This window comes from Hylobates moloch, unplaced genomic scaffold, assembly GCF_009828535.3.
Source record: "Hylobates moloch isolate HMO894 unplaced genomic scaffold, HMol_V3 SCAFFOLD_3, whole genome shotgun sequence".
In the NCBI taxonomy this organism is placed as follows: Eukaryota; Metazoa; Chordata; class Mammalia; order Primates; family Hylobatidae; genus Hylobates; species Hylobates moloch.
Genome location: NW_026652278.1, coordinates 130,745,776 through 130,763,897, shown reverse-complemented (window position 1 = coordinate 130,763,897; position 18,122 = coordinate 130,745,776).

Below are 18,122 nucleotides of genomic sequence, written 5' to 3'. Positions count from 1 at the left end.
AAAGAATGTATTTTTAACAAACAGCCTCTGTGTGATCCTTTTGACCACACAATTTGTAGAGTTAACGCTGAAATTTTCATTAGCAACAATGAAAGCACACACAGGCACAATATTAATATAGATTAATATCAGCCTATTTTGGTCAGAAAGGCTCATTGAAATGTTTAAGAGACAGAAGTCCCAAATCGTAGTAATTTCTTCCACTAGCAGGAGGAAGCTCAGAATTAGTTTTTCTACAACACTAGAGGAATACTACTCAAAAATAAAAAGGAATTAACCATTGATACATGCAACAACACAGATGAATCTCAAAGTAATTGTGCTGAAAGAAACCAGACCCAGAAAAAGGTAAATTCTATATGATCTCATTTATATAAGACGCTAGGAAATGCAAACTAATCTACACATACAGAAAACTGAGGGCAGGTACTGGGAAGGGTAGGAGGGAGGCATTACAGAGAGGCATGAGGACACTTTTTGGGGTGATAGATATGTTTACTACTTTGATTGTGAGGATGAGGTCGCAACTCTGTACGTGTCAGTGGTATATTTTAAATATGAACGGCTTATTTTATGTAAACTCTACCCCTATAAAGCTGTTTTTTAAAAAAAAATTCTCTTTGAGAGACATCACCTTTGTCTTTTAAACCATCTTATGTTGAATCTAAAAGATCAGTGTAAAGTTTTAATAAAATCAGAGTATGTATTTGTCTTAATTTCCAGGACATATAATATAATCATGGTGATTAAGCCAAAAATACTTACATGATTACCTACAAACTATCATAGTTAAATGACTAAATACCCTGCATAAAGTAAAATTATTATTTTATTCCTATAGATTGAAATTGCTCAACTTTTTATTAGAGAATAATAGATTAGAGGGCATGTTGGCTCACACCTGTAAGCCCAATGCTTTGGGAGGCTGAAGCGGGAGGATCCCTTGAGGCCAGGAGTTGAAGATCAGCTTGGGCAACATAGCAAAAACACATCTCTACAAAAAATTTTAAAATAAAATGTTTATCCAAGCGTAGTGGCACTCACTCACCTGTAGTACTAGCTGCTGAGGAAGCTGAGGCCTGGAGTTCGAACTGCACAATGCTGCACTTCAACCTGTGTGACAAAGTGAGTTCCTATCTCTAAAATAAATAATTCAATTTTTATAATTAGGGAACTTTTAAGTTCAGATTATAAGTAAAAAATGGAATAAATAATCCTGTTACCTGATATGGTTTGGATCTCCATCCCTACCCAAATCTTATGTTGAAATGTAATCCGCAATGCTGGAGGCCTGGTGGGAGATGATTGGATCATGGGGGGTGGTTTCTCCTGGTTTAATGCCATCGCCCCCTGGTGCTGTCGTCGTGATGATGAATTCTCATGAGATCTGGTTGGTTTAAAAGTGTGTGGCACCTCCCCCTTCTTTCTTGCTCCTGCTCCTACTATGTGAGATGCCTTGCTCCCCCTTTACCTTCCGCCATGATTCAGAGTTCTCTGAGGCCTCCCCAGAAGCAGATGCTACCATGCTTTCTGTACAGCCTGCAGAACCGTAAGCCAATTAAACCTCTTTTCTTATACATTACCCAGTGTCAGATATTTCTTTATAGCAGTATGAGAATGGATTAATACACTACCTCATGCAATAATGTAAAAACAGGCAACTCACTGAGAGTAAACCTAATCAACTTGTTTATTTAGATATAAACTGTAGAGACGACATTGCCATCTAGTTGTTGAATACTGAGTATATTATTGAAACATTCTTGACAATGTTCTATTTCTCTTTTTTGTAGACTTACAAGGAACATACAGAAGCCCCTAACCAATTACATCTCCTTCCTAGGAGTATGAATGTGACTGCCATAGTGCAGCCCATGCTGCCCCTGGTAATTATATGCCTCAACCCAAGCAGGTGATTATGTATCCTGTGACTACCTCATGCTCAAGGCTCTTCCATATTACACACACACACACACACACACACACACACACACACACTCACTCAAAAGCAAAACAAAAATAAAACAATCTGCTTGATCCTGCCCTATAGAGATTAGTTTAGTCAGGGAAACATACAACTAAGCATTTGAATACAGTGTAGTGGGTGCTACAAGAGCAGAAGTACAGAAAATATGTAAGCTCCAACAAGCACCAGCAGGAGTTAAAGTTTTAGGGAAAATTAGTGGGAAGTTTACTAAAATGAAAGCAGTGGATAAGAGGAGATGAGATTCTGCAGTGTCCTGTAAGCTATTTTATTCTAGAAGCAATGGAAAGCTTTGAACTTTTTGAAAGATCTTAAGCAAGGAAAGGAGGTAATTAAATTTGTACGTTAGAAATAATATTCTGGTTCTAGTATAGAGAATGGATTAAAAGGAGATAAGATTAGAGGCAGGGAGAGAGGTTGTTAGAGTAATTTAAGCAAGAGATGATGGTACTAAGCTAGGATTATAAACATGGAAATGGAGAGAAGTTGGAGGGTTTGAAAGATGTTCTGCAGATACAATAAATATGACTTGCCAAAAGCCAACTGTGGAGAATTAGAAAGATGGAAACACCAAAGATGACTTCCATGTTTCTGACTTGACAACTGAGTGCATGGTGGTGTCCAAAAAGTGGAGGAGGTTTTGAGATAATAAAATTCATTTTTACTCCTATTGAGCTGGAGGCACTCATGGTGTATCTAAGAACAAACATCTGTTTGACAACTGAATATATGGTGTGATGCTCACTATAGAGATCTGGACGCTTCAGCACATACATTATCACTGACACCCTGGGGTAGACATAAGGCACGCTGAGTCTATTTCAGGAAATGTGCCTAGACTTAAAATAGATGTGCACATAGAGTGGAAGGAAGAAGAGTAGAGAAAATTGAGAAGGAATAGTTAAGGAGGCTCCCTACCTTCTCACTCCACCTCAGGTCGGCAAGCAGAACTTACTGTTGCCCCCTTGGGCTCCCACTGTTTTCCATCTATGCATCTACCAAGGCATCTGTTATGTCATTGAATATACTTATCTTTCTCTCTCCTTCTACTAAATTATAAGGATCTTAGAGCAAGGATCGTGTCATATTCATATTTGGATTCCCAGGACTTACAGCAGTGCTTGGCAGATAGTCTTTCATAAGACTTTTATTTAATAACTAATGATAGAAAAAATTCATTGAGTACTTTCTGTGTTCTAGGCACTTTATATACAAGATCTGTTATACTTGGGATATACTAAGACTCAGAAAATTTAAGTGAACTGTCCAAGAAGCTTCCAGGATTCAGACCTGGCTCTGTATGAGTCCATGCTTTTTTTTCTACTATATCATACTGTCTACGACAGACTGGTGAATGAAATCTATCTTTAACAAAAGAGGAAAAAAGGGATTGCATCTTATATAAGGCACAGATACTGATTCTTATGCTAAACACGGTGAAGTCCTGTAGAGAAAATCCTTGGGTTCTGTCTCCTGGGGTTACATGCCATGCATGCCAGAAAGTATAGCAAGTAAATGGCTGCATGTCCTAAACCATAAGGAAGTTCATACAGACTAAGCAAAATGCAACTAGTTACCATTTTGCACAGCAGCTCTTGCAAGGATCCAGCAATTACCACTACACCATGGATCTAAGACACCCTCACAAAGATAGGCCAAACACTGCCTGCGACCTTCAGCTTGTCAGTTTTGCTCAAAATAACTTGGCCAAAAGCTGAGAAACTTTAGTACCATATAAACTTTTCATTCCAATTATGCTTGGTCACTGCTCAGAAGGCAGCTCCGTCTCATCCATCAGCTTCCTCTCATTTCTTGTCTCCAAACTGTGTACTGGGTAGCATCCTGCCAACACACAATGCCCTCCCTCCAACCTTTCAAGTATGGACTTTGGCAACCTATTCCACTATAAATAAATCCACCTATACCCTCAGCACTTATAAAAACTTTAATTCCTTTGAAGTTCATTCCATTCAATTTTGTCACCCTTTACCTTGCTTTGTCCCTAATACCTATATCATGTTATTCCTTTAAACCCCAAATTCATTTAATCATTTCCTAGGAGATTTCAACATTCATGTGGAATGTCGGTTGAACATCCAACCATCACAGTTCCAACGCCAGTTCAACCTCATTCCCTTGGTCACACTCCCCACTTTGTTATGGAGTGGTTCTGGTGATTTTCATACCCTTATGCTTCCATTCATATTACCCACAGTGCACCTGATCATTAACCTCATTGAGACCTCCATTCCTATAATGCCACCTCTTCTTCCAGTTTATTCTTGATCCCGCTTCCTTCTGTATCTGGCCTCAATCTCTTAAATTGGTCATATGACCGGCTCTAGTGCTTTTCTTTTTTCTTTCTTTTTCTTTTTTTCTTCTTTTTTTTTTTTTTTTTTTTTTTGAGACAAGGTCTTGCTCTGTCATCCAAGCTGGAGTGCAGTGGCCTGATCTTGGCTCACTGCAACCTTCACTTCCGGGGTTCAAGCCATCCTCCCATCTTAGCCTCCTGAGTAGCTGGGACTACAGGAGCTCACCACCACACTTGGCTGATTTTTGTGTTTTTTGTAGAGATGGAGTTTCCCCATGTTGTCTCAATTCTCTTCTATCCTTGTCTTTCTCCTATATCCATTATCCAAATCACAATTATGGATCAGTCCTATAATCTACCTGGCCCTGTAGGCCATTCAGATGAGATGCTAGAAAGAATCACAAAATCACCATACTTTCATGATTTCCAAATTCAGTTCCATGGTTAACCCTATTTATTAATGTTTTTGTCTTTCATCAGCTCTATTCCAAACCATCTCTATTCTCTTCAGGCCTCCAAACTAACCTTTTGCCCCCTCCTGCTTCATAAATAATATCACCTATCACTTCCTACTTCACAAAAAATTTGGAGAACATCTAATATAAATCTCTCCTTTCACATCTACAAACTTATAACTATTCCCTTCCTTCTAGTTTTGAGAAAAGGTGTGAAGGTGTTTTTTTGTTTGTTTTTGAGATGGAGTCTCATTGTAGTGCAGTGGCACGATCTCGGCTCACTCCAGCCTCCACCTTCTGGGCTCAAGCAATTCTCCTGCTTCAGCCTCCTGAGTAGATGGGATTACAGGCGCCTGCCACCATGCCCAGCTAATTTGTGTGTGTGTGGTTTCATTTGTTTTTTTGAGATGGAGTTTTGCTCTTGTTGCCCAGGCTGGAGTGCAATGGTGTGATCTTGGCCCACTGCAACCTCCGCCTCCTGGGTTCAAGTGATTCTCCTGCCTCAGTCTCCCAAGTGGCTGGGATTTCAGGCACACAACACCACACCCAGCTAATTTTATATTTTTAGTAGAGATGGGATTTCTCCATGTTGGTCAGGCTGGTCTCGAACTCCTGACCACAGGTGATGTGCCCGCCTCGGCCTCCCAAAGTGCTAGGATTACAGGTGTGAGCCACTGCGCCCGGCCTAAGGTGTGTTTTTCAAGGACCACCTTTCCGGTCTCCTTTGGGACCTGACTCCATCAATTTTCTCCCTCCTTCTGTACTAGTTTCTTTCATTCAAATACAATCATCCTCAAACCTCTCAAATATCATGACCCCTCTTTTTATGAGATCTCCTTCTGGTTTCTCCCTTCCACCTCTCCTTATCATCTTATTTAAAGCTTTTTGGAAAAGTGGTATTCTCTTGCTGTCTCTATCTTCTCCTCTCATTTACTGTTCAACTCATATGCCTGGCTTCTGTTCTCACTACTCTGTGGAAACTATGCTAACTTGACAGAGGACTTGCTAATTGCAAAATTGAATAAACATTAAAATTTGTGAATTTATAATAGTTTGCAACAATGTTTTCCCTCATTTTACTGAGGAGTTGATCTTTGGCCTGAGTATAACATTGTAGTTGGGGTAAAGGTAAGTGCAGATAGATCCTACTTTCTTGGTTTCTAATTATACGTTAACAAGACAACCCAGCAATCTCTAATAATGAATACATCTATAACAGACAGCTCTTAGTTACTTACCTACTGGCATATTATTCACTGGAATAGTTTATTTTGCAGGACACTGTACTTCACTTAAGAGATACAGGGATTGTAATTTCTAATTCATAGATTTGGTAAATGATCTTAGGCACTTATATTCACCATCTTAAAGAACTACCTCGTGCCTGGCCAGGCGTGGTGGCTCACGCCTGTAATCCCAGCACTTTGGGAGGCCAAGGCAGGCAGATCACGAGGTCAGAAGATTGAGACCATCCTGGCTAACACGATGAAACCCCGTCTCTACTAAAAATACAAAAAATGAGCCGGGTGTGGTGGTGGGCGCCTGTAGTCCCAGCTACTCGGGAGGCTGAGGCACAAGAATGGTGTGAACCCGGGAGGCGGAGCTTGCAGTGAGCCGAGATCGCGCCACTGTACTCCAGCCTGGGCGACAGAGCGAGACTCTGTCTCAAAAAAAAAAGTGCAAGAACTACCTACCTAAGAGGAAATCTAAATGCCAGCCTAACAGGGGGTTATGAAGAAAAGTTAAGTTTGAAACACAAAGCAGTGCCAACATAAATTATGATATATATGTCAAAGTGGATAAACACTGTGTAATACATAATTTTAAAAATACTGATATTTAAAATCTCAACATTCTTTTCTTCTAAGGAAGTCCTAAATAGCATAAGCCATTTAACTTCACTTATAATTCCCTAGGCAAAATAATAGGATCCAGGAACATAGTGCAGTTTACTTTGCCTTGAAACTAAAAACCTGGCTTCAAGTTCCTGCTCTAACATCTACAGTTCAGTGACCTTGAACAACCAGCTGATAACAGGAGGAGCAACAGGGAAAAATTAGTGTGTGTGTGTGTATATGTGTGTGTGTTTATGTGTGTGTATATGTATGTGTGTGTGTGTGTATATATATATACACCTATATGTATATGGATCCTTTGACCTGGCTCTCTCTACTGCTATCTGCATACCCTTTAACAAGTTATTGAACATTTCAGAGACAGGTATCTATAAGGAAAGGATAATAATACCTACATATGACCACCTTGGAAATTACAAAGGGCAGTAATGTTTTAGGTATTATTTGAGCCTCTTTTCCTCCTGACAAATTATGTTACACATCCTAGTAATCCTCCCCCATGCTTTTAAAATTCTTTTTTCATTTTCTGGCCATTCTTGATAAATCAGTTAAAGTACCCTTGACCTTTTTGAGAATGTATAGAAACCAAGTAATCATTTGGTTCAATTACAGAGTTTCCCTGCTGAGTGAATTCGCATTATCCATTATTGCCCACCCACACTGTCATTGGGGAATGCAAAATTTAAGTTAAAAAAAAACCCCAAACAGGCTCCAAATTAACAGAGAACAAATCTTATAATTTTGCCACACTTGCCTCAAATGTTTTAAGAAACAAGATTGGCCGGGCGCGGTGGCTCACGCTTGTAATCCCAGCACTTTGGGAGGCCGAGGCGGGTGGATCACGAGGTCAGGAGATCGAGACCACGGTGAAACCTCGTCTCTACTAAAAATACAAAAAAATTAGCCGGGCGTGGTGGCGGGCGCCTGTAATCCCAGCTACTCGGAGAGGCTGAGGCAGGAGAATGGCGTGAACCCGGGAAATGGAGCTTGCAGTGAGCCGAGATTGCGCCACTGCACTCCAGCCTGGGCGACAGAGCAAGACTCCATCTCAGGAAAAAAAAAAAGAGATAAGATTATAGGGGTAAAGCCACTAATGTGTCTCTCCCTCCTTTAAAGAAAACCATTGCTCTGAATTTTGTTTATAATTCCCAAGCCTGTTTTTAAAGTTTTACTTTAGATGAATATATTTATAAACCATACTTAATATTGTTTTGCATTTTAAAAAATTTGTATGAAGGATATATAATGCCATTTTACTTGCCTTTGGGCAGAACCATTGTTTTGGAAGGTAATCCTTGCTTCACTTAATGCTAACTTATTTAACTGCACATTAGATGAACATAGCACAATGTATCCATTCTTATGTTGACATTTTATTTCCAGATTTTATTATGAACAATGCTGCACTGAACATTCTTGCACACGTCATTCTGGCAAATGTGTGGAATGTTTAAACAGGGCATATACCTGAGCCGAGTTACTGGTTCACAGGATATGCATGTTTCATTTTACTAAATGAATATTGCCAATAGCCCTCATAACAATTGTACCAATGTATACTCCTGAAGACAGTGCCTGAGAATTGCTGTTGTTTTACAACATCCTCATCAATATTTGATATTCAGACTTTTAAAATGCTAACAACTTGATGGGTGTTAATTATCTCATCTTAATTTTGAAGGCTTGAAACACTTCAGTTGCTCAACACCGTTATCTTCTACTTCTCTTAGCCTTTTGACTAGTCTCTTGATCTCTTGCTAGCTTCTTCCTATAGCCACTTCTGTTGGTGTTTGCCAGAGTCACCATCTTTGTTTCATCTGAGTAGTCTTGTTCAGGCCATAGTACACACAACTCATTCTTCACCCATACCTAGCTGCCTACTAGACATCTTCACTTAGAGATCTTATTAGCTCCTAAAATTCATGTCTGAAATGGATCTCTCTTCTTCCCTCAATTTCTTCTACCCAATTCTTACTCTGTTTAAAAACAAAACATTTTAAGTCAGAACCTGGACATCATTGTTAACTATTCCTTCTCCATTCACCACCCTCTTTCCCCCAGAGTCAGCTGATCTGTCCCACCTTAACATCCCTCATATTCTTGCTTTACTCTCCATATTTACTATTGTTATCCTTACCATTTCTTGCCTGAGGCTACCTAGATTGTCCAGTTTTTAGAAGCAAACAGTTTTGGAGTTAGACACACCTAGGTTTGAATCCAGATTTTGTCACTTATAACCTGTATGACCTTTGGCAGTTACAAACCTAACTTCTTTGACCCTCAGTTTTCCTTTAAAGGGCAACAATACCTACCTCGTGGTTTTCTTCAAGGATTAAATGTGCTAACAAATGTAGAATTTGCCTGGCACATAGTAAGAGCTCCGTGAATGATACTGATAGTTATTATTTATTAGCTCAACTATTAAGTCTTGATGCTTCCAATCTTGCTCCCCTTCCCCCACCATCACATTACTAGCAGAATTATTTCAAACACGTATAGTCTTTGTTTGTTTTTTGGTTGGCAGGGTCTGATTTCTGTCACCCAGGCTGGAGTGCAGGGGCACAATCACAGCTCACTGCAGCCTCAGTTTCCTGGGCTCAGGTGATCCTCCAACCTCAGCCTCTTGAATAGCTGGGACGACAGGCGCGCACCACTAAACCTGGCTAATTTTTTGTCCTTTTAGTAGAGATGGGAGATGGAGTTTCACCAGGTTGCCCAGACTGTTCCTGAACTCCTGGGCTTAAGTGATCAACTTGCCTCGGCCTCCCAAAGTGCTGGGATTACAGGCGTGAGCCACTGTGCCCAGCCCCTAAATCACCTAATTCTTTAATCTCAGCCCCAGTCTCATTTCTCAGATTCTGTTCACACTAGGCTACATAAAGCCCCTGAATACACTTTTCTGTTTCACATACCTAAATTCAACATTCTCTGAAGCTCTTCCTAGCCCATCCTAACAGAAATGAGTGCTGACTCCCAGGAGTTTAGATATTGCTGTTGCATTCACTTGTCTGTCTCCTTTAGGAGCTTGTGAAAAATGTGAGAGCAAGGGCAATGTCATGTACCCCCAGTGTGAAGCATAGCACTTGGAGATAGCAGGCATTCAATAACTACTGGATGGATGGAAGCATTATGAAGTTTGCCAAGTTGTTAACACTACTAAAGGTTTCAATGAATGTCAAAACAGTGGCAGATAGGTGGTTTTCTCGACTGTGGGAAAGGTAAAATAGTATAAAGTACTAGCAAGTATAAACACAGGCATACCTCATTTTATTGCATTTTGCTTTACTGTACTTTGCAGATACTGCATTTTTTACAAATTAAAGGTTTATGGCAACCCTCCATCAAACAAGTCTGTTAATGCCACCCCAAAGTCATGTGCTCATTTTGTGTCTGTGTCACATTTTGGTAATTCCTGCAATATTTCAAACTTTTTATTATTTCTGTTACAGTGATCTGTGGTCAGTGATCTTTGATGTTACTATTTTGACCATTTGTGGGCACCACAAACTGTGCCCATATAACATCAGCGAACTTAATAAATGGTGTGTGTGTTCAGACTGCTCTACCAACAACCGGCCATCCCCCCATCTTTCTCCCTTTCCTCAAACCTCCCTATTCCCTGAGACACAATACTGAAATCAGGCCAATTAATCACCCTGCAATGGCCTCCCAGTGTTCAAGTTAAAAGAAGACTTGCACATCTCTCATTGTAAATCAAAAGCTAGAAATGGTTAAGCTTAATGAAGAGGCATGTCAAAAGCCAAGACAGGCTAAAAAAGCTAGAGTCTTGTGCCAAACCATTAATTCTTGAAGGAAATTAGAAGTGTTACTCCAGTGAACACCTAAGAAAACTTTATTGCTGATATGGAGAAAGTTTTAGTGGTCTGGATAGAAAATCAAACCAGCCACAACATTCCCTTAGGCCAAAGCCTAATCTAGAGCAAGATTTTAAATTCAATTCTATGAAGACTGAGAGGTAAGGAAGCTACAGAAGTTTGAAGCTAGTAGAGGTTGGTTTATGAGGTTTAAAGAAAGAAGTCATCTCCATAAATAAAAGTGCAAAGTGAAACAGAAAGTGCTGATGTAGAAGCTGCAGGATTTATCCAGATCCAGCTAAGACCATTGTTAAAGGTGGCTATACTCAGTAACAGATTTTCAATGTAGATGTAACAAGCCTTTTATTGGAAGAAGCCACCTTAGACTTTCACCGCTACAGAGAAGTCAGTGCCTGGCTTCAAAGCTTCCAAGAACAGGCCGACTTGTTAGAAGCTAATGCTGCTGGTGACTTTACATTGAAGCCAATGCTCATTTGCCATTCTGAAAATCCTAGGGCCCTTAACAATTATGCTAAATCTACTCTGCCTGTACTCTATAAATGGGACAAAGCCTGGAAGACAGCACATCTGTTTACAGCATGATTTACTGAATATTTTAAGCCCACCATTGAGATCTACTGTGCAAAAAGATTCCTTTCAAAATATTGCCGCTCATTAACAATCATCTCGTACCCTAAGAGCTCTGACAGAGATGTACAAGGAGATTCATGCTGTTTTCAAGCCTGCTAACACAATGTCCATTCTATAGCCCATAGACCATGCAGCAATTTCAACTTTCAAGTCTTATGATTTAAGAAATACATGTTGTAAGGCTATTGCTGCCATAAACAGTGATTTCTCTGATAGATCTGTGCAAAGTAAATTGAAAACTTTCTGGAAAGGATTCACTATTCTAGATATCATTAAGAACAATCATGATTCATGGGATGAGGGCAAAATATCATTTACTGGAATTTAGAAGTTGTTTCCTATCCTCAGAGATGACTTTTAAGGGTTCAAGACTTCAATGGAGGAAGTAACTGCTGATGTGATAGAAATTGCAAGATAACTAGAATTAGGCCAGGTGTGGTGGCTCAAGCCTATAATCCCAGCACTTTGGGAGGCTAAAGTGGGCAGATCGCTTAAGGCCAGGAGTTTGAGACCAGCCTGGAGTGAAACCCTGTCTCTACAAAAAATGCAAAAAATTAGCCAGGCATGGTGGCGTTTACCTGTAGTCCCAGCTACTTGAGAGGCTAAAGTGGGAGGATCACTTGAGCCCAAGAGGTAGAGGCTGCAGTGAGCTGTGATGGTGCTACTGCACTCCAGCCCAGGGACAGAGCAAGACCCTATCTCAAAAAGAAAAAAGAAAGGCCAGACGTGGTGGCTCATGCCTGTAACTCCAGCACTTTGGGAGGCCAAGGCGGGAGGATCATTTGAGCTCGGAAGTTCAAGACCAACCTGGGCAACATGGCAAAATCCTGTCTCTACTAAAAATACAAAAATTAGCCAGGCATAGTGGCATGCACCTGTAGTCTTAGGTCTTGGGAGGGTGAGGTGGGAGAATCACTTGAGCCCAGAAGGCGGAGGTTGCACTGAGCCAAGATCGTGCCACTCACTCCAGCCTGGGCAACAAAGCAAGACCCTGTCTCATTTAAAAAAAACGACAGAGAGAGAGAGAAAACTAGAATTAGAAGTGGAGCATGGACGGGCCTGGTGGCTCATACCTGTAGTCCCAGCACTCTGGGAGGCCGAGGTGGGCAGATCACTTTGAGGCCAGGAGTTTGAGACCAGCCTGGCCAACATGGCAAAACCCTATCTCTACTAAAAATACAAAAATTAGCCAGGCATGGTGGCACATGCCTGTAATCCCAGCTACTTGGGAGGCTGAGGCACGAGAATCGCTTGAACCTGGGAGGTGGAGGGTTGCAGTGAGCCAAGATCACATCACTACACTCTAGCACTCTGTCTCCAAAAAAAAAAAATGTGGAGCGTAAAGATGCGACTGCGACTGAATTGCTGCAATCGCATGATGAAACTTTGGTAAAGAGTTACTTCTTAACAATCAACAAATTGGATTCTTAAGATGAAATTTACCCTTGGTGAACATGCTGTGAACACCGTTGAAATGACAGAGGATTTAGAATATTATATAAACTTAGTTGATGAAGCAGTGGCAGCGTTTGGGAGGACTGACTCTAATTTTGAAAGTTCTATTGCAGGTAAAAAGCTATCAAACAGCACCACACGCTGGAGATTCCTTCATAAAAGGAGGAGTCAATTAATGCAGCAAACTTTGTTGTTTTATATTAATTGCTACAGCCACCCCAACCTTTAGCAACCACCACCCTGATCAGTCAGCAGCCATTAGCATAGAGACAAGACCCTCCAGCAGCAAAAGGTGACTTGCTGAAGGCTCACACAGTCATCAGCATTCCTTAGCAATAAAATATTTTTAAGGCCGGGTGCGGTGGCTCATGCCTGTAATCCCAGCACTTTGGGAGGCCGAGGCGGGCAGATCACCTGAGGTCGGGAGTTCGAGACCAGCCTGACCAACATGGAGAAACCCCGTCTCCACTAAAAATACAAAATTCGCCAGGCGTGGTGGCACATGCCTGTAATCCCGGCTACTTGGGAGGCTGAGGTGGGAGAATCGCTTGAACCTGGAAGGCAGAGGTTGCGTCGAGCCGAGATCACACCATTGCACTCTAACCTGGGCAACAAGAGCAAAACTCCATCTCAAAAAAAAAAAAAAATTAAGGTATGTACAATGTTTTACTAGACATAATACGATCACACAATTAACAGACTATGCTATAAGTATAACCGTAACTTTTATATGCATTGGGAAACCGAAAAAATTGTATGACTTGCTTTAATGTGATATTCAGTTTATTACAACATTCACTTTATTGTAGTGGTCTGGAACTGAGCCTACAGTATCTCCCAAGGTATGACTACTAAAAAATAAAAAAGGCAAATTTGACCTGTTAGTATCTAAGAAAGAATTATGAAGTATTCCTGGCTGGGTATGGTGGCTCACGCCCACAATCTCAGCACTTTGGGATGCCAAGGCAGGTGGATCACCTGATGTCAGGAGTTTGAGACCAGCCTGGCCAACATGGTGAAACCCCGTCTCTACTAAAAATACAAAAATTAGCCAGGCATGGTGGCAGGCACCTGTAGTCCCAACTACTTGGAAGACTGAGGTAGGAGAATCGCTTGAACCCGGGAGGCAGACAGTCACTTGAACCCAGGAGGCAGAGGTTGCAGTGAACGGAGATCGCACCACTGCATTCCAGCCTGAGAGAAAGAGTGAAACTCCGTCTTAAAAAAAAAAAAAAAAAAAAAGGCACTTCCTGAAACACTGGCCAAATGTGCTGCAGTAGACAAATAAGAATAATCAAGTATAACATTGAGAAACAGAAAGGAACCTTTTATAAACATAATGACATTGTGCAGATGTTGTGGTAATCACTTTCTATGCAGTATATTACTTATCCTTCCAACAGCTGTATGACCTATAAATTCTTAGTATCTTATCTAAGGGACCTGAGCCATGATTTAAACCTAGTTCTGTCTGACCTAAAAGCTTTAACTACATTATACTACTGTTGTACCAAAGCACCAAGTATTTATACCAGATATTTAGCAGCTAAGTCACAAGGATCAAAGAAAAGTAACTAAAGCATAAGGCAAGGCACCTATGTGAAGACAGACTAAAAAACATAGACCTCCCAGTATGTAAAATTAGAGAAAACTATCAATATCTGTAAACTCAAGAATGGCGATCAACAGTATCAACATAGCCTAACTCATTATCAAATATTCTTTAACCAGTTAAGAAACAAACTAGATTGGACAGACTTGGGAGTTCTATCCAGAATGTTATTTCAACAAATCTCATAAGGTAAATTTTAGCTTGACATATCATTCTGTAGCAAATAAATCTCCTTTCCAGGTTCTACCCTATCAGGCCAACATGTTCAGCTTGAATTCTGTCTGTCCCAGAATTATGGATCCTTTCACATGTAAGATTTGTAGTAGTAATTCATTCATTTATGGATAATGCAGTCTTGTAGGGATAACAAGAGAATATGTATTTGGGGGTTAGGTATGTCTGTATTTTCAGAGAGTAGTATCTACTGCTGATCCTTATTTAAAAGCCTGCTGACTCGTTGCCTTGCCCTGATACTCACTTAAAAACTCAAGTGTCTATCTATGGCAATTATTATTATTTTTTGAGACAGAGTTTCATTCCTGTTGCCCAGGCTGGAGTGCATTGGCGTGATCTCGGCTCACTGCAACCTCTGCCTCCCGGCTTCAAGCAATTCTCCTGCCTCAACCTCCCCAGTAGCTGGGATTACAGGCATGCGCCACCACGCCTGGCTAATTTTGCATTTTTAGTGGAGACGGGGTTTCTCCATTTTGGTCAGGCTGGTCTTGAGCTCCCGACCTCAGGTGATCAGCCCACCTCGGCCTCCCAAAGTGTTGAGATTACAGGCGTGAGCCACCGCGCCTGGCCCCTCTGTCCTCTGATCTTTTTAAGGAGAAAAACCAATAGTATAAAGTATTTTGTTAACAACTTCATCATCAGACAATAGCTCGCAATTTTACATGTACCTTAGAATCACTGGGGAAGGGAGGAAGTAGAGGAGAGGAGGAAAAGAGAGGACAGAAAATAAAGGAGGAGGACCAATGCCTAGTCCTGATTCCAGATAAATCAGACATCTTTGCTAGTGAGCCTGGGCATTAAGGTTTATTTTCTACAGTTCACCTCAGATTCTAATACACAACCAATGTTAAATTTATGACTTAAAGGATTCAATTGCCTAGCCTCAGTAGAGATTAACTGTGGACCACAGCTATTGGTTGTGATGGACACCGTGAGCCAAGTGTCTAGAAAGAACCATAGCATATCCCTACCTTTTGTCTTCTTGTAACGATTAAAAGTGGAGATACTGGGCTACGAAAAACAGAGCCTTCTAGTAGGTGTGTATGTTACCAATATCCTTATATTGTCTGAAAGATGAAAACTGAGTGACAATCCTTGTAGTAACTTAATTCCAATGGCATGATGTTACCTGGGTGGCTGGTTGCTAAAGACATAAAGGATGAGTAGATTCACTGCAAACCAATGCCACAATGAACAGACAACTGAGAAAATTAGAGGATGGTCCTTCCAGGCATCCATTCACAGCCATTCCTCTGACAAACTATAGGAAAAAAGCAAAATTTAGATGTGAGCAATATATTCTTAGCATAAATAGACTAAAATGGATCGATAGTATTTTGAAGGAATTCCTTAAGAACAACAGAGAAGGACAAGAGAAGATGAATAGGAATATTCTACATTAACAGATAAAGGATAAAAAATTGCCTTGGCAGATGACCTAAAAGTTAAGTCTTTTATAGCTATTATACAATCTGTATATACTGTCATAGTCACTATACCTTTATACCACAATGTACCCAGTGTAAACCCTTAAGATATCATACATCACATTAAAAATAGATGAGTCTGAAACATTTAATTTCATATCGTAAATGGACATTTCTCTCAAATAAAAAGCATCCTGGCAGGTGAATGAGAAATGTGACATGAAATGGAATGCTTGAAATACCAAGTAGGCTTTTTAACTAAAACTGTTTAAGTTATAAAAAGGTGTAAGTGAAGCAATTGCCTTATTCGTAGGTCCTTTTCTATGAACTCCTGAACAAATGTTAGTTGTACAATAATGCTAGTTAAATACATGTTTCTAAATACTTTTATTGTTAATGCATAGTAAATGTATTAAGTCACTGAAGGAATGAATTAGTATTTAGTACTCCAGAGTTCAGAACTTGAAAGGAAAGGGAAGAATCTAAGAGACAGGTTTGTTATTATCTACTTCTTTAAATGGTTCCCTTTTCATTTTTAAAGATATCAAGTGACAGCATGATTACTTGAAGGCAAATAAGTAGTTCGAAAAGAGATAAGAAGTGGCAGCCAATTTAATTTTTCACTACTGATAAATATCAGATAGCTTTGGAAGACCACTTTAGAAAGAAACCAGTTCCTATCCCATTTGTGATGAGGCATTAATCACTGGACAATGAACCTGGTAAATTTGCAGATCAAAGTAAACAAGCAGTACTTATAAAAGCCCAAAGCTGGAAAACCATGGTAGATTGGGAAGACAGCCATAGAATAAGGAGAGGCTTCTTGTTTTTGTTGGACAATGCACGGTAACTAAATTAGAAGTGTATTAGCAGAAAGCAAGCCTTGGGATCCAGAACATACTCCAAAAATCCCTTCACTTCCTGCCTTGTTTCTAATTGAGAGGGTAATTTGTACTTATTGAGACCTAGTTGAAGATTTAGCAACAGCAGAAACCTTTATATCAGAGAAAATTTTCCATCACATCTTCACCACCAACAACTTTTTTTCAGTTAGGAAGAATTATACCACTTTTATAAGATAATGCAGACCCTTAAACTAAGGACAAAGGCCTAATTTTTAAAATGTAAGAACCACAGTATGGTTTTGTTAGATTGCCAAGTATCAACTTTACTTTTGGTACAAGCACCCTTGAATCAAAGTCTGTATTTTGGTTTTGGCACATAGAATTTAAGACTACGAGTTAGTAAAAGTTTTAATTTATATAGTATCAGTTTTTTCTTTCTTCTGGTTACAATCCCAAGAGAGCATTGTTTCAAAGGCAACTGGATAAACTGAGGCACTAGAAACTTTTAGATCTTCTTTCCTGTAATATGCTGCTCCCTCTCCCTACTTTTAATATATCTTCATAAAAGTGGGTGTGTCCTAAGCTGGGCATGGTAGCTTGTTCCTATAATCGAGCTGTTTGGGAGGCTGAGGTGGGAGGATTGCTTGAAGCCAGGAGTTCGCAATCAATCAGCCTGGACAACATAGTAAGAGCCCATCTCTGTAACAAAACAGCAACAACAACAAAAGAGGAGGTGTGCCCTGATGTAGGCAGCAGGTTTGAATACAGTATATAACCAAGACAGTACATAAAAGATACTCTTCTGATTTATTAAAACAGCATTATTGGCTGGGTGCGGTGGCTCACACCTGTATTCCAGCACCTTGGGAGGCCGAGGTGGGCGGATCACCTCAGGTCGGGAGTTAGAGACCAGCCTGACCAACATGGAGAAACCTCATCTCTACTAAAAATACAAAATTAGCCAGGCATGGTGACGCATGCCTGTAGCCCCAACTACCCAGGAGGCTGAGGCTGCGGTGAGCCAAGACTGCGCCATTGCGCTCCAGCCTGGGCAGCAAGAGCGAAACTCTGTCTCAAAAACAAAACAAAACAAAAAAACACCAGCATTATTTTCTCCAGAACCTCCTGTACATTACCAATATTTTAATTTCAACAATGATCTCAGATTGCATACTGAAAGGTAAAAGTGCAATTCAGTAATCTTTTCCAAAAATGTTTTATTGCTACAGGTTGAAATTTTTCAACCATCAAAATTAGAACAAAATTTAAGTTTCTGCTCACTATGGTGTAACACAGCCATTTTGTGGGACTTTGTTTTTAATGTAGATTGGCAGTAGAGTTCAACAAAGTTTAGATGATAGCAGAATGGTATCATGAAACTTTGTCTATAACTTAAAGAACTGGGGCATGAGCTAGAATAGAAAGACTGCCTTCTATTTGAAAGGTCAATCTTTCTTTGAAATCTCAAAGATTCATT